The sequence below is a fragment of the Planococcus citri genome, chromosome 4, assembly GCF_950023065.1.
Source record: "Planococcus citri chromosome 4, ihPlaCitr1.1, whole genome shotgun sequence".
Classification (NCBI taxonomy): domain Eukaryota; kingdom Metazoa; phylum Arthropoda; class Insecta; order Hemiptera; family Pseudococcidae; genus Planococcus; species Planococcus citri.
The window spans coordinates 44,961,247-44,982,924 of NC_088680.1; the positions used below are offsets into that span (position 1 = coordinate 44,961,247).

At 33.3% G+C, this 21,678-nt stretch overlaps 1 long non-coding RNA gene across 1 annotated transcript in view; it reads left to right on the forward strand.

Moving 5' to 3' along the window:
- Window positions 1-21,678, forward strand: part of LOC135844908 (uncharacterized) — a 613,622-nt gene that overhangs the window by 118,008 nt on the left and 473,936 nt on the right. Inside the window, exon 4 of the long non-coding RNA XR_010558666.1 lies at window positions 15,428-15,462. This is a non-coding gene — a long non-coding RNA (uncharacterized LOC135844908). The remainder of the gene's footprint in view (window positions 1-15,427; window positions 15,463-21,678) is intronic.

A 21,678-nucleotide genomic window follows, 5' to 3' on the forward strand; every position in this document is an offset into this window, starting at 1 on the left:
TGTTTTTTAAAAAGTGTATTGATGAATCGAAAGAAAGATTACGCGAATTATTTACTTGTAATAAAAATGCGCGAATTGTTTGTGAATACCAAGTGAACCAGGACATAATGATCTGGACCTCATGTGTGGTAAGTTATTTCATCTTTTATTACAATTAACCTCATTCATTTCCCTTAGTTTTAACATGCAAATAAAAGCAAATAACACTAGGCAACTGCACATTTGTGTTTGGTTTGAAAATGGGCTTAATGGATACTTTAGACCCTAAAACAAAAACCAGAGTGGGGTTTTTCAATTGGAGTTGTTTTTGTGGTCATGAGAGACTGTCAAAGTTTCAAAAATTGCTGTTTTTGCCCTACTTCGCGAGTTTGTAGCGACATCAGTATTGTTTTAGGAAAAAACCCCAAAGTCATTTTCGGATTCTATGCACTTTTTTAAGTAAACTACTTTCCCTGATTTTTGATTTTTGAAGTTTCAAGCGCATGTGGAAGATTTTTATTGTATGTATAATGAATTTTTCAACTCAAGAGCATGCGACGCCGCGCTGGTGTCACTCCACCACGTATTTTGTGGCTCGGAACTGTGTTCAACCTAAGTTCAAATTGAATTTTTCGTATTTGGAAAAATTAGTATGTATTATGCGCTTGAAACTTTGAAAATCAAAAATGGGACCAGGGGCGTCGCGCTCCAATTTTTCTGGAAGGGGGATTAGAGGTACTTTTCTGGAAACCTGTCATGGTGCGAGGTGATTTTATGAAAATGAAGAGCGAAAATTTCTAGAAAAAATGGGCCAGAACAACAACAATAGGTTTTTGAGAGGGAGGGGTGTGGACTGAAAATTTGTCGGTTGATGTAGAAGAAAAATATCAATTTCACCAATTGAAGAGCTTTATTCCAAAGTGGGTTAAGTCATCCCCACCCCCAAATGCGTTTAAAATTTTTGATGTTGAAATTTGTTCCGTTTCCAAAGGTCGGCGCATCTTTCCTTTTTTTAGACATAGAACAATTGCTTGTAGAAAAATTTATACAGCTCTTCAATTGATATATCATAACATTCATATGACTAATGACAATTTTTATTATTTTTTGGATTTTTGGAGGCCTCGTATGTGAAATTTGTTTACCTTAAAACAAGAAACAATTTGCCCGAGCGAAGCGAGGGCGAGAGGTTTGATATTTTGAGATGCCTAAAATGAACGTTTTTTAATGCGAGGAGTTTATTTTTACTTTTAGAAAGAAAACCGACTTTCTGAAAATTTGTACCTACCTACTTCGAGAGGCGTAAAAACGACGTTTTTTCATGGTAAAGACGAGGAGTTTATTTTTGGATTTTAAAACGTTAGAATTATGATGTTTTTTTTTTTAAGGAAATTGATTTTAAACAGGGAAACAGAACAGACCCAAGCGAGGGCTCAAGCTCTTAAAAATTTGTATTTCGGTGAGGAATGAAAACGATTTTTTTTGAGGAGTTCATTTTTTGGTTTTAAAACTTGATGTTTTCTTTAAAATATTCATCTTGAACTTCTCGGAAATGAAACAGTAAAGAAAACAAGCCCGAGCGAAGCGAGGGCAGAAGCTTTTGAAAATTTGTGTTTTGGAAAGTAAAAAAACTGGATTTTCTTTTATCATAGGCCCTTGAGGAGATTATCCCCCCATCCCCTCCTAAGCAACGCCTCTGATTGGGACTAATCCCATCCTCTACCCATTTTTCTAAAAATTGAATTCACCAGATCTTTAACGGGACACCCTGTATATCATCCACTTGTCATCTTTACCCAAGCTATTTTGTATGCAGCGTTTCTTCAGCATTTTACAGTTATAAAGTATTCGCCTCATCTTTGTTATGGAAATCCTTTTGTTGACTCGATCAATCTTACGAAATTGTATAAAGCAAAACAAACTAAAGATATATAGTGCACGTTTTCCGGGGGTGTTTTAATTTAAGAAAAAATATATTAATCGTTGGCTCGTGAGAGCCTATTGTCCCTTTTTTTTGTGTGTATTATCAACAACTATTTAGTTCCTGGAAATCTCGGCGAGTTTTTATCGCGGTATTCTTTTTTTTTTACAACACCAAATGACCGAGGATGGTAACAATAGAAGAACTTAATCGTATCGGACTCGGCGGTCAATTTAAGAAAAAAAAGTTATTTTTTATTTACACTCTTCATTTCCTATTGTGAACGCGTTTCTTCCGGGTTGTAAAAATAGAGCGGGTTTTTATCGTCGGAAGATGTTCGAAAATGAGCATTTTTTTTTGCTGGTACTCGTTTATATTCTTTTCGCTTTTGTGGTCGTGGACACAACGAAAAAAGATTTGAATATAATTTTTTTTCCTATCTTGGTTCGAGCTGTATTATTCCCATTTCCCACCCTGATTTGGTATTCGCTGTCAAAAAAAAAAATTGAAACGTGTGTGGACATTTCTATACCTATACCTAAGTAGACTTGTGCATGTGAGTTTAGTTATGCTCATGTTGCGTGGAAGTTACTTTCGAGGGTTGTGAGTGTGGATTTGTGTTGGGGGTTAAAAAAGGGGGAGGGGGTTAGACGTGAACGTGAAGAATTTTCAACCTATGTGCACGATGATGTATGTATTATGCATGTACCTTCGTATACTTTAATTATTAGTTTATTTTTTGTAGAAGTCATCGCGATAGGTGGCTGATTTATTCCTACCCGAGAGACTTTTTTAGGGTTCGATTTGATCGCGAGTTTAATTTAATTAAACGTTTGATTAGAATATGGCGTGAGTTGGGTGATTTTTGTTTATTTTTTTTGGTCGTTCGATGTGGGAATTTTACCGCGGAAATGTTTTAAAATTGTTGGTTTTGGACTTTTGTTTGTTTGGTGGTTTGAAATCAAAATGGGTGGTTTGAAAAAAAGATGACTATTCTCAATTTTTCGTGTTTTTGAAAATTTTCTTGCTTCCCACCTTGCATGAAGAAATTGTTTGTCTGAAAAAATACCTGATTCGCATGCATATTTTCTCTTTCCTTGAAAGTGAGAGTAAATGAAGTGGTGTCTCTGTATAAGAGGTTACTCAGTTCGAACGTAAAATTTTCAAAATCTGTGAAAACTTGAAAAATTTTTAAAAAGAAAACCAGTGATTTTTTCAGTTTTTTAGATCATTTTTCTGTTTTTAATCATTTTAAAAATTTGTTTGAAATTTTCAAATTGATCTGAAACCTTCCTTATTTATTATTGGATGATGCTGATGTTTGTTTTCTTTGGAAAAGAGGGAAAGTGAAGTCAGAAAAGATTTATTTATAATTAATTTATTATTTTAAAGAAAGAGGTGTCTGTATTTTTGCTCATTTTGTTTCCTTCTCATAAATGTACGTAGAATATCGCCCTCTTTGCAATTGATATTTTTTGAATTTCAATGTTTGTGTGCTCTTCCCAATTGTTTACAAGTTCTATCCATATATGTAGGCAATAAGGCTTCTACTGTTTTTGAGCCTGAGAAAAATTATTGAAATATGTTGTGGAATTTTGTAACGGAGAATAACATTAATATGCTCGATGAAAGTGGTCAATTTTCTCATAACATCTCTCGTTCTTACTTTGATAGTCAGATGCATGTAAAATTTGGCAAATATTTGCATAATTGATTGCATCGTATGGCGAATACCGATGCATCGATATATCAAAATGATTTATTTATTCGCTTCTAAGTACAATGTATAAGTAATTGGTTTGACTGTTTTTCAAATGAATGATGGCTAAACATATATTACGTAAAAAGCCTTTAAATACAATTTATGGGAAAGAATTCTCACTCTCAGTGGGGTATTACAATGTTTATGTATTCGAATACCTAGTTAATTTTTCGCAGCTTTCTACACGAGTGTGTAGTGGGTATATTACGCGGGAAACTCATGTCGAAGGTTATGCCCTCGGATTCCATTTCCTCAAATGGACACGAGAAATAATTTTGTCCATTAGGTGGTTATAAATTTTATAAATTATCGATTTATTCAACGACACTGATGAGAAAAAGAAAACAAACCCATTCTACGTATCGCGTCGACTTGTCCGAGCATAATACCTATTTAATATGGTTAATTGGGAATTTTTTTCCTCTCCTTCATCTTTTTTTGGTCTTATTAATTTATACGCTCTTAGATCCACTTGACCAGATTTTCATCGTCCTGATGTCAACCTGTGTAGGAAGGCTAACTACATTACACCTCCTCTGCTCTTCTCTTCCCACCTCACACAATCATATGCATATATAAGATGGCTTTTTTTACTCGAAAGAACAACTCCGGCGACTAAGTCTGGGCGTGCGTATATTTTTTAAATGATTAATGAATGACTTCATTTGTATTAAGCTGGACCAGTATTCAAATGGCGCGTTTTTGAATATTAATCGGATGTTGTTAAAAGCCGAATTGATCCAGCTCGACTCGAAGCATCATCGTTGGTCTGGTCCAAAAGCAGAAAGAAGATGGTGATTTGAATAAAATGCCGTTCTCGTGTAGACGTATAGTTAGTCGTCTTACGAAATACTCTTAATATGCTTACTACTTACTTGTACACCGAACGTGTACATGTTGGTATAATTCGTTAATACGTAATCTTAATTAAATTTTACACCATGTGAACAAAGTTTAGACTTAAGAGTGTGTTGTTTTACAAGAAGATCTTTTATGCATGTGTGCGTGGCTTTTTTCTCGAGAAAGATAACACGTGTGTGAAAGATGGCAGAGAAAGAGGTTCTAAAATGTATTGTACTGAATATTAAGTTGCGGCTAAGCTAGGGTTAAGAGATTATTAAACGCATAAATTCCCAAAATTTAATCAACTTATGGGACTTGAGAATTTAAATGGATTTAAAAATTTACCTACTCGTTTTTCGGTCTTTTTCACTTAAAGTGATTTGAGTGATCTTTCAAAATGTGGTGAATTGATGTTGCGAGAGTTATCCGAATTTTTGATTCGATGTGTTGCTTTTATTGCTAGTTTTAAAATGTCAGTACTTGCATAAGAAAAAACTCTGATCTCATCCTCAGTTATTTCTTCTCAATTTAGAATGTTTGTCAGTACGATTTAAATCAATTACCTACACACTTCTTGTATAAAAATTTAAATTTCAGTTTTTCAATGGTTCAAAGTTAATTTCCAAAACTTGTATCTGTATTCCTCTTGACATCTTGTTAGCCCTTCGCCATCTCACGAGCTCTATAGGAAATCGGAATCAAGATCAAGTAATCCCTTTTGCCCTTCATTCTCTACAACCCTCCACAATAAATTTGCACTTACAGTGTTTTCAGGATGTACTGCTATACTGCTTCTGCCTCAATAAATTTCTTGCACACCCTTGAATCATCTCTAGACATTATTTCACTTTAGGAAGAGGTACACTACACTTGATGGGAGAGTGAGGGTGTGAGAGCGTGAGAGCGAGTGAAACAATAAATTAATCTTCCGAATTCGAAATATTTATTTTCACAACTGGCGATTTTGTAGGGTGCTCATTTTAAAAAATCATTCGAAATTTCCACTTATCTCAAAAAACGAAGAAAGAATTGCATGTTTATTAGAAAACCATTCAGTGTGTCCGGCTCCCATTTAAACAAACATGATATTTTTGGCAAGAGTAATGTGGTCTGAAATTCCATAACCAAATTTCAGCTGCTTGAATTGATTTTTACAGAATTTTTGAAATAATGCAAAATTAAACATTTCTAACAATTTATTTTTATTTTTTTTATTAAAGACATACCTTTTTTTATTTATGTACCAGGTACCTACGTAGTAGAAATTATAAAAAATAGTTCAGAACTCATCAAACCCATCTAAACCTCTGTAAAACGAATTTCACCACTTCCGGCCATTCGAATCTCGATTTCTGCAGAATGTGAAAATTAATTTAGGAAGGAAGCTAGAAATTTAGCTGTGGGAAGAATTCGTCAAACAGTTCCAGAATAAGCCTCAACTCGATTTTAAATTTCCTGAATTGGTCTCCAATTCTCCATGTCTTTTAGAAAAAAAATTGTTTATTCAAAACTCGTTTAAGCATGATTTTTTTTCGAAACAATCGTTTTTTCGCTATTTTGAGCAAGGAAAATGGGGTGGGGGAATTTTTTCGGCTTCATTTTTTTAAGGTACCCAACAATGTTTCATCAAAGTTTCAAAAATTCTAGGACAAGGGCATTTCACCTATATTTTACCCAGGAATACCCTTTCGGTTATCTGCGCCTAGTTTTACGATCGCGCAGTATAAATTAATTTTTAATTACACATTCTTAGGTAAAATTTCACACTGAATAATTTTAGTTCTCTTCGATTTCCTCCATCTCAGGGTGTCTACCAGGTCGCTATAGCGTTAAAAGTCGCGAAAAGTCGCGATTTTGAGAATAGGGCGCTAAAGTCGCGAAAAGGTCGCGATTTTCGCCAAAAATACCAAAAAGTCGCTATAAATTGTCCAAACTTCAAATTTTAAAAACTTTTCTTCGTTGGAAATTTTTTTTTTGGGGGGGAGGTACTTTTAACTGAAAAAAAGTCGCTAAAAGTCGCGAAAAAAAGTCGCTAAAAGTCGCGAAAAAGTCGCTATTTTTGAAAATTAAATTTTGGTAGACACCCTGCATCTGTGCATAATTGGAGAAAACCGTAAAAAACGTGGGTTTTGAGAGTTTTTTGAGCTTTTGAGCTTGACCCACCACTCCAAATGGCCGAGTGATGATTTCTATAGAAAGTAGACCTAAAGATGCATACTTGACGAAAAAATCGTTTTGGTATGTTTTTTTCGTTTCGGAGTAATGTTGATTCAAAGTTTTCTTTTGTTCCCCCCTCTCCCCCCATATACGATGAAAAATTCTGAAAATATTGAGGGAGGTACCCTCATGTATCCTCTAACTATATTTGTTCACAGAAAAAAATTATCTCAAACATGCGCTGGATTCAGAATTTTTCCCCTGAAAAAAAAAACGTTTTTTGGCCCTCCTCCTTGCTGAGGGGGGTGGGGTGGGGGTGGGTTATGGGCTCAATATTATTTTTTGAGGGTACTAAATATACCCTGTGAGTTTTATCAAAATCCGAGGCTGAGAGCATTTTGCCTATCTTAATGGAGGGTGGTCGAGGTACCCTTTAAAAATTCTGGATAAAATTGAAATCTGCGCCACTGGAGGCTCCAGAATGTCCGATAATCGGTAGACGGTGTGTGAGAATTTCAGAAGTTTCCCTACGGACGGAAAATTTTTTGATTAGTTTGAATTTATTTCCCTAATGTTGGTCAGAAAAACACACTTGAGGTGCCTGTCTAGAAATCGCCTCAGATGTGGATAAACTTGTTAAACAGGTTGAGAGTATTAAGCCACGACTCGAATTTCAGCTGCTGTACAAATTAATTTTCGTATATTAATGACTCGGAAGAAATCGAAAATCACGTTGGAGTCTCCAGAATATCCGAAAATTGCGAAATTCGGTTAAACAGAGTTTAGATAGCTATCACTGATCTATAGGTATATTTTTTCAAAAAAGTTACCTATAGCATCAATACCATCCGAATCACTGAAAATGAACAGTGGTTAATTTTGAATTTCAAAAATCCATGAAAAATTGATTGGTGCAGCCGAAATTTTGATTATGAGGGTTTCAAACCACACTTTTTTCAAAAATGTTGATACAGTTCAAATTAGAGACGAACACTTTGATAGGTGTCCTTGTTGGTTCAGAAATCTTGTATTGATAATTTTGTTGTTTGTAGTTTGTTTGCTTTTGATTTTTTGTTGAATGGGTCTAGGTATAACTATTTCCTTCTTAATTTATTTTTTGAAAATCATTTCGAAAATATGCTGATTTCTTTGAATTTACTTGTTGATTTTTTTTAAATCATCATTTCTTGACTCATTTTTCTCAGGTGCATTTTTTTTTTAAATTTTGATAATTGTATTTTGGTCAAAATGTTTCCAAAGTAAAACTGGTTTTATTGATGGAAACATTTTTTATGGGTATGTCTAATTTGTGAGTTGATAAGTAGGAGCAGACATTCACGCTAGAGTGGATTGCAAAAAAAAATGTTGGAGGATTTTGACCGAATTCATTTACAATATTTACATAATAAAGACCTTCATTCTTACGTAAGTTGAAAATCCCCTCCTAAAAAAAATTGCTTCTCAATCTATTTCTGGAGGACAGAGACAGACCCTCAGTCTGCTGCTAACTTCAAAAACTAAAAAAATCTAAAAATTTAAGTGAATAATATTTTCTCACGGATTTTTTAGAATTGGCAATTGTGACGAAAAAAAAAACGAATGAAAGAAAGGTAAGGTACCTATTTATGACAAAATGACTCTGTTGCATATGTTGCTTACTACCTGATGGGTACTGATCGCATATTATTGACGAAAATATGAAATAAGTAGGTATCTAGGTATACATAATTGATTATTCATTATGCACATTACTGATGTAAATTTGCTTACAGCCCTACTATTTATTCATTATTTTATTTATTTTTTTTACAGACACTAGGTACCTGTATAAATATAAACATCTTTTTCGCTGTTTTTTTTTTAATTTTTAAATTTTATTTTACACAATTTTGATTACTTTTCCAATCACATAAGTAGGTACCTATCTATCCTTTGATCAAAATAATACAACACATAGCCTTGATTTTTATTTGTATGGAAAATGTGATTTCAATTTATTTATTTATGCAGAAGTGCCTCATAGTAATTACTTACCTGTATGTAGGCTAAAACAGCGATCACTTTTTTGAAACGACGAACGAAATTTTGTGTGTCTACTTGCGTGTGAATTTTTTTGTTACCTACCTGTACCATCCTAAGTACTTACTTATCTATCATTTCCCACGTTTCTATAAAATTGTTAATTTATTGAAAACTTTCAAATTCTGATCCAAAAAAAATATCTGTATTCATTTGAATTTTTAATCATTTTCAGAATTGCTCGTTGTGTTTTTTTTAACTGACTGATAATTTTTTCCAATTCTTATTAAGTAGCTACCACGTTAATTTTGCTATAAAATTTGTCAGCAATTTATACGAGTAGATAGCATACTATAAAAATCCAACGTGAATATAAATCTCATGGATTGATGGATAGATTAGGTAGATAGTATTTTTTAAACTTCGAATGCCAACTATCATTCTATACATACTTCAGCATGAATCGAAAAAAAATTTTGAAAAATGCTCCATTGCTTATTAATAGAGTACTTTTTTATCTTGCTTGTGGTGTAAGTAATTTAAAGAAAATACTTCGACTTGAAACTTTCCAAGTTGTTTCTTATCGAATACTCGCAATGATTGAGCGAATGCGAAACGATAAGCTACGTGTAGTACACACTTATAGTTTGCCATACCCTCCTGTCCATATCCTGACCAGTGACCATTCTTAAAAAAGCAAAAAAATCCTGAAAAATATTTTTTACGATTTTGAAAACTTTCAACTAAAATCAAAAGCAATGTAAATGTATGAATGTAACTTTACTGCATAAATTGACCAAAGTTTGCCATTGCTCATTCAAAATAAACACACCATAAACTACAATTTGACTCGAGTAGATATCTTTTCAACCCCTACCATCATCGTCATCATCATCATATAAATCGACTCGTATACGTGAAGCATATAAACGAATTTTCGTATCATACAAATGGAAACTTTATTCCAGTTGACCACACAATATAAATACTGATTTAAAGGGCATGTATCCAAAACCATGCCAATCCTTCTACACGTTTATCTACAGCCTAGAGGTGAATTTGTCGGCGACATTGCTCTGCTTTTATTATCGTAAAGAGCTCGCGAGCGAATTCAATTTGGTTTAAGCGGCTTATCGATAAATTTCCATTTTATAAAATATTGCTCGATATATTTTACTGCTTTATACGTTCGTATGCGTTCGTACATATACGAGTAATATTGATACATTTCAACTTTCAGTTCGAGATATCTATACTGTTTTAAATTTCTAATCAAATCAACGCGTGGACCGAGCTGAAAGAAGTTGAGCTACATACTGTATTTTATTATAGTATTTGTAAATGAATCGTGTATAATGCAGGAAAAACGAGAGAAGGAAAAAATTATATTGCGAAAAATACTCCTTATACCAGGAGCTACGCTGTATTTTTGGATAGAAAATTTATAGTAGCCTATACGATGAGCCAAGTTTTGGCGCCGGCGAATATTTTCCATTGCCTTATACAGTTCGATTGATCGACTGTATTTTTATACACGTACCTATACAAATGTTCGGAAAAAAGTTTTCGATTTTTTACACACCTATATCTGCAGTACAGGACAAGGGATGAAAAACAGAAGGGCGAGTAGTGGGCTTGTACCTCGAATGCTTATATGAGAGGTAAAAGTACTACAAGTGTAGTATAGGCTACGAAAGAACGAAACGAACATTACCTGCGATAGTTGTGTTTCCAAAGATGGCGGTGTTTCATTATTTCGGAGCCATCAGCGTTTTATATTTATCGTTGCAATATATAGGGCGATGTGTTTTTATACAAAAGTTGCTCCTACTGTGTAATATAGCGCATGCGTGTTACCAAGATCGATATGGTAAACGAAATGTAGCGAATTTTTCATGCAATGCGTGTATTTCTCAACTTAAAGCTATTAGGGTTGGAAACATTGTATAGAGCTTTTGCAAAAGTCAACTTTGATTTTTTTTCTCATCTTTTAAAGTCTGTGTGTGTAAAACAGAGATTGTTGTGGAAATTGCATTACTCTTTTCTTTTTTTCCTATAGTCGTATCTTTTATGTTGTATAGGCTGTTCAATGTATATGTAGAAAAGTTATGTGGGTATGACTACATTACATATCATTTCATATCTGCAGGGGTTAACGCGCTATACCCATAAAGAAAAGCTTCTGAAAGATGATGAGGTTATACTTTGGCCTTTTTTTCTCTCGTTTGAAGATTATAAGCCTTACGGGTGGTCAGATTATTAAGAAAATATTGCGAGTTGCAGTCATCATTTATATTCTTTATATTCGTATGAGGGTAATGTTGTTTGAAATTAGGCGGGTCGTCCGATAACGAGTCTATAAGAATATATTGTAGTTTGCCTATACCTAGTTGTTTCAGAACTACATGAAGGCTTGAATTGTTGCAAGCTCGAAAGATGATTGTTTTTAATGATGATTTGATAATATAGGAAATAGGATGGGCTTTGATTCTGATGGTGTTGTAATCAAAGTAGTAATATTTCGATTCGTTTCGTTTAGTCGACTAAACTGTTGATAGGTTTTAAAGATTTGAAAATTAAATGGTTCTCAGATTTTTCAAATTTTGAGTGACTCAAAAAATCGTGTCTTGAAAATATTTTCATTCCAAGAAAAAATTTCAAAAAATGAAAAATGATGAACTGTACTTTTTTTAAAATTTAGTGTAGGAGCATTTTTTAAAGTAGAGGACAGGATGGCAAATTTCCGGAGAGAATCTTGCAAAGGTCATTTAGAAATGCTGGATGTTTTGATGGGGCTGTAGAGAGGAGGAAAGAGGAAACCAGGAAATTCGCTGTGATGGTCCGATTTTCTGGAGAAAAATGATAAACCATTATATTCGTGCTTCAGGGTTCAATTTTTAAAAAAAATTTTCAACATGAAGTTTAATTTTTTAATGTTTTTATTTTTCATGCGAGCGAGAAGAGGGGCAATTGACGTAACATTTGCTCTACTCTCTCGTTGCCTCCAAACATTAAAAAAGGAAAAAGCAGAACCAATTCAAATTTTCAGTTCCCAACTTGAGTACACTAAGCTGATTTTTTATGCTGCATATATGATTTTAAACATTTATGAGCTCCCGAAAAATTCACCTGTGTAAGTTGTAAAGCATCAAAGTAATCGAAAAAATCTTGTGAAATGAACGACCCTATCACGATGAGATATCTTCATACCTATTACAAGTTGAAATTTGTGATAAATGTAATCAATTTTCTATCCGCTATTATGATCAATTGCTCATAAATCATAGTTGATGTATACCTTCCTATATGTGTAAATTGCCTTTTCCTATCGTTAACTATACTACCTACCTATAAAAAATGTAATATCAAGAACCTTTATCATATAGACATCAGGTATATTGTATGCTATGTCAAGCTGAATATTATCAAGTTGCTATACTTGTATACCTGCATTTATGTAAGTATGTAGGTGGCCTATGTTTCTGCAAAACAATATCTAGTATGCGTGGGGGGTAAAATATTGTTGTAAATTTTTCAACGATTTAAAAATATGTTTAGTTTCAAATTTCACCAATTCCGAGAATTTTTTGCCCAAATTGTTTTTCTTACTCGAAAGTCCTTGAGAGAGGTCAACGATTCTTTCATGCTGGGAATACCTACAGTCTTAATTTTTATTCAAAACATAAGTAGTCTTTGTATTCTTTGATGCATCGTATGGTTCGTTAAATATACCTACAACGTGATGCGTCACATTATTGTGGAAGTAAAAAATTTGTTTATTAATATAAGTAAAAATTAAGATACGAGTAAATTGTTCATAAGTATACCTAGATACAAGAGAAATTCTCTGATTTGCCATGCAAATCGAATTAAATGGTACGTGAAATTGAGTTTTGGAACTACTATTTGAATTTTTTTAAAGGTGGAAAAAATTACATGAGATATTAGATGGAAATTAGCTAGTTTAAATGAGTAGATATTATCTACATACGTAGGTATATGAAAAATGTTCATAAAATTGTCACCAAAAAAATTGGCAAAATTTAATCAAATGGAAGGAAAGGTTGAGAAATTTTTCTAAAAATAACCACCACAAAAAATTGTTGAGGCAATAAGAGAAAAATCATCATGCATGTTTGAAGGAAAGCAAATTACACTTATGCCTATAGCAAAAAAATTTGCCAAAATACTTACATACTCTCTAAATTTGAAACAGTCAATTTCACTGCTTAGCAGTCACGACATTTTGCCTTTTTAAAGCAGTAGTTTTTTTTACTGCAAAACAGTGAAAAATTACTGAATTGGTCAGTAAAAAATCATTTTGACTGACCAATTCAGTAATTTTTCACTGTTTTGCAGTAAAAAAAAACTACTGCTTTAAAAAGGCAAAATGTCGTGACTGCTAAGCAGTGAAATTGACTGTTTCAAATTTAGAGAGTAGAAACCTATTTGTTTTTTTTTTTTTTAAATTCATGTTCCCATAATTTTTATTTATTTGGTAGTTTTATTCATTTTTTAAAAAATGGTGTTAATTTTTTAAACAATTTTGATATCATTTTTCATACGGTTTCTTTAGGTACGTTTTACATTATCTAATACTTTCCATAACTTTTCCGAAATTTTATTTGTTTTTACTGCGTTTTCAACTCACCATTTTCACATTTGGTATCTATCTATGTACTATTGATGTTGATGTTTTCAGTGTTACTGATTCCATTTGCAGGATTTTTGCCCTATTTTATGCTACTTCGGAGTCTTATCATTACTTTCTTTCGTTTTTTCCTCTTTTCAAATCTACTTAGCTAAGTAGTACATAGGTTCATTTATGTATACTTATCGTACCAATAAAATTTATTGAAAATATGGAAGGGGGATTAAAATAATACCCTAACAGAATAAACTTCAAATTCTCGACTGAAAATACATTTTTTCCAATTTTATTAATTTGAAATGCGGATCTTTTTCTCAGCATGATCAATGGGATACTTGAATATTTGTAGATAGTTTTTCTATTTTTCAAGAAATTTGATGGTGCATAATGGAGCTTTGCTAAAGATATGGTCAAATGACCACAAGACGCAATAAAATTTCAAATTTTTGGGTCAATACTTGAATCTCTCTCTCTCCCTTTTCCCAATGACAGATCATTTCACATTGTTTCAAAAAAAAGAAGTCAAATTTTTCTGGTTTAGGTCGTAGGTAATGTTTTTGTCGTTTTGTGTCCACTAACACGATCACATTTAAATGAAAATTAGTTGTTGAAGTTGAAATTTGAAATTTTTCCTATACGCCTTGTTAAGGTCTTTTGGTCATAATTTTTCAAATTTTCGCGAGGCTTCATAAAATTTCAAAAAAAAAAAAAAATAGAAAACGACCCGACCCATTTTAATGATTAGGTAGGTATAATATTTTCTCCCAAAATATTCTGCTAAAAAAACTTAAGATTCAAGTTGAAAAATTTGAAATAGGTTCCTATGTGCTTAGCTTATGATTTTTTCAACCAAATAAGTGAGAATAACAATTTTTTCAAATTTCTCCTAAATTCATCAGATTCAAGTGTTTAAAAAAATCAAAGAACTTGTAAATCATTTTTTTAGGTTAAGAACAGAAATAATTGGTAGGTATTGAAAAAAAAATTGAAAAATTCCCAACAAAGTGTGCAGATTATGGGTATTTTTCAACTTTGAATCAATTTTAGTAATTTTTTTTGATTCTTGTTTCTGAATTCTTCATTGGAATGTCAAAAAAGTGTGTAGGCAATTCAAGATTTATCAAATAGAAACTCTCGAATTGCCAAACTAGAAGTTGGTACACATCGTCTTAAATTTTCCAATTTCCAGTTCGAGCGTTATTTTTTTAAAACTTCGTTGCATAAAGTAAGTTATATTCATTTTAAAAAATTTTCAACTGCTAGCTGAATTTATTTTTTCCAACTTGAAGATGAGTAGGTATTACCTACTTATTACGTAGGTAACTGGAAAAAGGAGTAGATGAGGGTGGATCACCAAAAAAAAAAGTTGTTGGATTTTGACCAAATTCAGCAGAGAGCTTCACTTTGAGTTGAAAGTTACCCACAAAAAATTTCATCTCAGGAGGTGCCCCTGGAGGGAAGATTTGAGCCCCCAAAGAGGATGGCATTTTCGAAAAAATTGTGGTTTTTTCGCTCCTGTCGTTACACAACCTGTTTCGAGAAAAATAGCCCAGTTTCGAATGAAAGTACATATTTGAGATTCTGCGCCGATCTATGCTATTTCCGTCAGAATCCAAGACCACTTTTAGGGTCCTACCGATGGTCAGTTGAAAATTTGCAAATCACTTATTTTATGAATAAATTTGTGTTTTGAAAATTTTTTCTTGGCAGATATTTATATTTTGCAATAATTATACCAAAATATTGGAAGATATCAACGCAGTGGTGCCAATTTTTTAATCGTTTCTGCCAATTTAAAAAAATCGAAAGAAATCGCAAAAAACTTATGAAATTTTTTCGATTTTTTGAAATTGGCAAAAATGATCAAAAAATGTTATTTTTACTTTGCCCAAGGTCTGCAAAAGAGATGATGGGTAGGGTGCACTTGCGTCACCGAGCCCTATTAAATTGATATGTAGCTTTTCAAGTGAGAAAAATGTGATTCGTTGAATTGAAAAATTACAGACTACGGACTACTCTTATAATTAAAGCTTTATCATTACACCTAAGTAATTTATTTCGATGACTAATTAATCCTTTGATTTTTTTGTTTCAGGCCGCGTAGTTGATCCACTGGTGCGGTTTAGTTCGGTGAGTACACGACGCGTGATTTTTCGTTATTTAAACCAGTCGTAATGCAATTTTTTTCCTTCCATTTAATTAAACGTAAACTCGGTGCGACATTTGCCATATTTTTGTTCGAGTTGACTTCACGACGTGACGCAGAATTAAGCTCGCTGCCGTCATTCGCGTCGCGTCGCCTCTCGCCCGCATTTAAAGAATGGAAAAAAAGGGGTGGAAAATGGCGTAGGTAATTGATGCTCACGAGAGTATCTTCTACTCACGATATAACTGTGGTATTTCATGTCTTAGTACAATATATTTCTTTGGGCTGCGAGTTGTTTTTTTTAGCGTGACCGCGACATTATACTGCTGCGGTTTGCTGTGATGGCTGGCGAAATTAAATCATTTCCAACGGATAATTAAGAAAATTAAGTAAATTAAGTTAAATCGAACGTGTATTCGAGCCATTAGCGAAGAATTTCGAGTTAGCTGCAGCGACGAAATTTAATGTCGGAAAGAAACCAGCTTGTGGCAAGGAGATACAGGGGGTTGATTTTACGATTGAGCGGTCAGCGGTTTAAAATGCAATTTTAGCAACAAACCAGTTGCGGTTTTCGCGGAATCACTGTTTAGAGATGGCTTCATTATTTGCTGGCGTTAATTTAAATAGATGTCGTTAATTTAATTTTTTACTATATTAACATTGTTTGGTCAATATTAATTATGTGACTGCGTATCAGTAGCTAGAGCCAGTCAACGTGGAGGGTATATACAGGGTGTCCCATCAGATGTAAAAATTGATCAAAGAATGTGGAAATTTCTATCATATTTTACAGGTGATTTTTTGCTCAGCCCAAGAAATTACCTTCATTCTTCAAATGCCAAAAATGAACAACCTGTTCGAATGAAATTTTCTGTACACTCTTGACTCTTTTTTAGTTTTGCTATTCGATTCTCGATTTGAATTCTATAAACATGGTAGGAGGTATTGATGTCGAAACACCCTGTATATTTTCCTTTTTGTGTTCCGAGTCACATTCCGCGTCCACTTCAGGTAGCCTGGGATTGATTAAAAAGAAAAAAAATTAATAAGCGACTAATAAACCGGGAAAAAATGACTCTGTTGTGTTTCTCTTTAAAGTATATAAGTATGGCGTAAATGCAATGCACGCTGCTGCGAGTTTTCTTCGGTAATTTACAACATTAAAGTTGTTTTTAATTTACGCCGAAGTCGGAGGCGAATTTATTTGACAGGGCGTTATCTAATTTAACGCATTAAAGCTTTTCCATATTCAAAGGTCATAACGTTACTCACGTCTAACCAGTTTTTTCTTCTTTTCGAAGTCCACAGTGTTGTTGGAAACTAGAATACATTATTATCATATTTAAGTTACTCGAATATACTATAGACAATTTTCATATGTGCACGTACGATAAACATGTCATAAGACTAATCTGTGCTAGAATTCTTTTCGAGCAGATTTGTTCACTAGATTATATACTTACCTATACTACTTAGCCACGCAATTTCCGTGTAATCGATATAAATACACAGGCTATAGGTGTATCTGTCTGTATATTAAGCCAAGTGTTTCGACTTGGCCATGAAATCCGTTCATGATGATGCTGGTTTCACGTATGACCCTTTTGAACAACTGGTCCTGCACCGTTGAATATTGTCTATATTATGGGGCAATGGCTGCGCGGCTCTGACTGCTGTGGCAAGTGTAGTCGAGCTAAAAAGGAGGGTCGTAGGAGATATAAAAGTACTTCGATGGGAAGGTCATTCGAAGAGATGAATGAATTCGAGAGTGTTTGGAAGAAGAAAGGGAGATAGAAGATCAAATTTTATGGCTTTTTAATTGACTGGCTTTTGTACACGAGCGATGCTTATTCACAAGTGAAAAATAATGAAAATAATTGATATAAAATAGGTATCCAACAGCCTTATTAGAAGATGTGTAGATTAGTGGAATAATTTCCGAGCGATTTGAAATTGATTAATCTCGATGATTTAGTTTCATTTCTCCTGGAAAGGGGGTGGGGCTAATTTAGAGGGTGAAGGGGGATTTTCCAAAAGAGGTAAAACAGTCTAGGACACTTTATAATAATTCTGTAGTAAAGAGGGTGAAAATAAGACATCTCTTGAAGCATTTTTAAGCATGAAATTTTCATTTTTGAGCATACTTAATTACATGCATTCAATTTGAGGCGATGGTCTGTTGCAGAAAATCGATTCGAGGGAAGAGAAAGGGGAGTGAATTTTGCATTTGAAACCATCTTAATGTCTCGATGAATCATCTCAATTGTAGATTTTTGTAAGTTTTTATGCATTTTTCGGGGGATTGAAAAAAAAGTTCAAGGACATTAGTTCTATTCATGTTTGAGCCCATTTTTCACGATTTCGAAATTTTCTGAAGGGAAAAGTACGTAAACCTTGAGTTATGGGTGAGTCGTTTTTTGGACAATTGATGAAAAGACTCGATACAAAAAATCGCGAACAAAATTTTGGGTCTTCCCCTCAAACCCTCATGTACCAACACCATGAAAAAGTGTAAAAATAAATGGAATACAGTCATGCAATCATTCAAATTTAATTTTGTTATTGTTATAGAATGGGAACCTATGGGGCACGTTGTAGAAAATTTCAGCTGACCAAACGAAAACTTCCATAGCCCAAAAATTGCATAAATTGACGGGAAAGAAAGTCAAATAAAATTTCTGGTCATATTCAAACATTGTAATCACGTGTAGAGGCCCAATTTTGACATTGCCTATTTAGTATAATACCTAGTATTTTTGGGGTTCTTTTTCGTTAAAAAAAAATCCAAAATGTGCAATTGGGTATGTGAGAGCCTTTTTTCGTGGAAGTGAAAAACCCTGTATTTTTAGACTCCAAGTTTTTCAAAAAAAATCCCTCAATTCTTGAAATGTGCGATTGGGAACGTAAATATGAGGTGGGGGAGAGAATTTTGAAAAAATTACTAATTTTTTTTTCACCAAAGCATTGAAACTCATTGGTTGACTCCCAACTGAGTTTGGAATTTCCCAAAATTGTCCAAAAATTACATATAAGCAGATGAAAAAATTGGGTGATTTTTTTTCACTTTGAAGATCTCAAAATTTGAGCTCCAAAATACAATTTTTCCCACTTTTGTCAAAATTGGGCCAAGTAATTCTGAAAATGTACCTAATCAGAAATTTAAATTTTCGAAATAGTGTACCTACTAATTCAAAAATGCAATTTTTTCCACTTTGAAGGTGTCAAAATTGAGCTCCAAAATACCATTTTCCCACTTTTGTCAAAACTGGGCCAAGTAATTCAGAAAACGTACCTAATTAGAAATTTAAATTCTCGAAATGGTGTACCTAACTGGTCACCCAATTTTTTCATCTGCTTATACGTAATTTTTGGACAATTTTTGGGAAATTCCAAACTCAGTTGGGAGTCAACCAATGAGCTTCAATGCTTTGGTGAAAAAAATAATGGTAATTTTTTTCTAAATTAATTCTCTCCCCCACCTCTCATGTTCCGAAAAAGAAGTCAAGGACATGATTAGGGGTGACAAACTTTTGAATTTTCAACTCTTAATTGTTTTGAGCATTTAATTCATGAATTTTTAAAGAAAAGCTCAAAAAATGAATCAATGTTTGTTAGTTATGGTATCTAAAGTGCGAGCATTTTGTAAGCAATTTTGAAATCGGGTTTTTTAAAAAAAATATTCCGTTTCATTCATTAGATCAAAAAAGGATGAGGACAATTTGCTATTTTAAATTCGATCGAGTTGAGCTCTAATCTAAACAATTGAGATTAAATCGAGAAATTTTATGAAATTATTGTGATTTTTCTTATTTGGAAAAATTGAAGAAAATTGAGAAGAAATTATACTTGGGTATTCGAAAAATTGTCTCAGTCACCTGCTGCTGGAAAATTCAAAATATTTATTACACTTATGAAAATTTCAAAAAATTTATGAATAACAACCAATATTATGTAAACTTCAAATGCATTCAATTCATAGTAGAAATCAATTTTCTGATACGTTGGGAGACGAGAAAAAAGACGAACGGTCAAATTCAAGTTCGTCTGCGAGAGCTTTTTGATTATTAGTGAATTTACATTCATAATTTTTTGTTCAAGTTGCGTGCAAGTTGATAGAAATTTTTGCACGTGTTCTCAAGTTGAACATATTTTTCAAAAGTCACAGGGATACAGACGAAAAACGGTTGCATAATAAAATGATTATAAATTCTGCTTCATTATGAACCTCAAGCTAGTACATAATTTAAATTTATACTCGAGTCGCTCCTTCTTACATTAATGCAAATAATATATCACCCTGTGAAAAAAAATCGCCGAAAAAATGATCAATAGATCAAAAAACCTGCCTCTGGAAATGACCCAAACACACGCAAACCAGTAGCGAACTCTGTCCAAAGAACCATATAAAATGATTCGTTCTACGTTTTCAAGTGCACTCGGTTTCCCTTCAAAAGGGAATTTCGTGTATTTTGCCCCTTTGCATTTACAGCGAAAGAATACAACGAAAATGAGATCGTTGCATAGTCGAATGGAACTCGTCGATGGTATAGGAAAAGAACGTTTTACTCGAATTTTATCGTACTGCTAACGCTATCTGTGAAACCCGGCTCGAAGGTTTATCATAAATATTCTCCCCCACTAAATTTAGATAGCAAAGTTGAAAATACATCGGCAGTGTATTCGACTTTGTATCGACCGAAGGCGAAGGCGAAGACGATGAGGAAAAAAACACGAACCAAGGCGACCTTGTTGGGCTGGCGTTGAATTTTGTTAGCCTTAGCCGGCGACAATATTGTAAAGAAATGCTCGCATGTGGGCCGCTCGTTGCTTTTTGCGATGGGCTTTTTAGTTTTTAGAAAAGCAAATTTAACCAACTTGGTTCGAAGAGTAATTCTTTATAGAGTTGATTATACTTATCGGGGTTGAATTTTGAAAATTTTAGGCTCGAGAGGAATTTCACTGAATTTATTGGCGTGGGCGGAAAGTTTTGTCGTTTTGGATGAGTTTTACTTGATAAGTTTTCGTGCGCCTGGTTTGTTTTATTTGATGTAGGGCTTACTTATGTCTGCTGTATTTTCTTTTTTCGAGCCTTTTTTGCGAAGAACGCTTGTTTCGAAATTGAATTTATTAAATGGCTCATTTGCTTACATACAAATGTACTCGTGTAGTTATTTTTCATTTTTTCGTGTCTGTGTAATATTTTCTGTAGGAATTGGAAAATTGATTTCTTAAAGCCCATTTGAATTTAAAATTCATGACTATAGTTGGGTAAATAATTAAAATGTGGAAGCTCCTTATTTAAACACTTGAATTTTTCTTCATTCTTCAATCGCCTGCTCATACGTTTATGCTTGGATTGGATATTGCTATTGCACAATAAATCTAAATTTAAAACACTCTCGCTATAGGTAGAGGTATTATTGGGATATTTCGTAACAAATTGACGTCTGACATATTTTCTTATATCGTCATCGTCAACTGTTGAAACTAAAAAAAAAATATCGTACGCTTATTTGTAGTATTTGTACACGCATGGTAGTATATGCTGATAAAATAATAAGATAAGTCGTAGAACATGAGACGTAAACGATATTTTACTTATACGGTGTGAAATTTTTTTTCTTTTCGAGGTCACTACGTGCTTCTTGTTTTATTTATCAGTTTTTTGGTATTATTTTTGCTTTGAGGAATTGGAAAGTTACTATAGAGAGTGGTCTACACAATTAGACTTGTGTAAGGAAGTCTAGAAGACTTGAAGTGTACCTACTAAAATTATGGTAATGAATAAAAATAAAGGGTAGGAATGAGAGATTGAATTACTCGAGGGATGATTTCATTTTCTATCCAATGAAAAAGTACCTACCTGATTTGAGAAATATTTCTTGTTCTTTAAAAATTAATTTCATACATCAAAATTCAAAAATATAGGAACTCTAAATACCTACCTAACGAATACGAGAATTTTGGGATTCGATCAACAAATCAAAAATACCTGCCTACCTGTTTCTTATTATTCTTCCTCCTTATCCTGCAACAAGTGCGTATAAGTTACTTGTAAATTTTTGAAATGTTATTGTAAAATATGACCATATTTCATGCCTTGAACAGGCTTTTTCAATCGCATTATACCGCAAAGATATTTTGATGTTGTTTGAGAAATCAGTTACACAGCATAATAGTAGGTATCTTTGAGATTATCC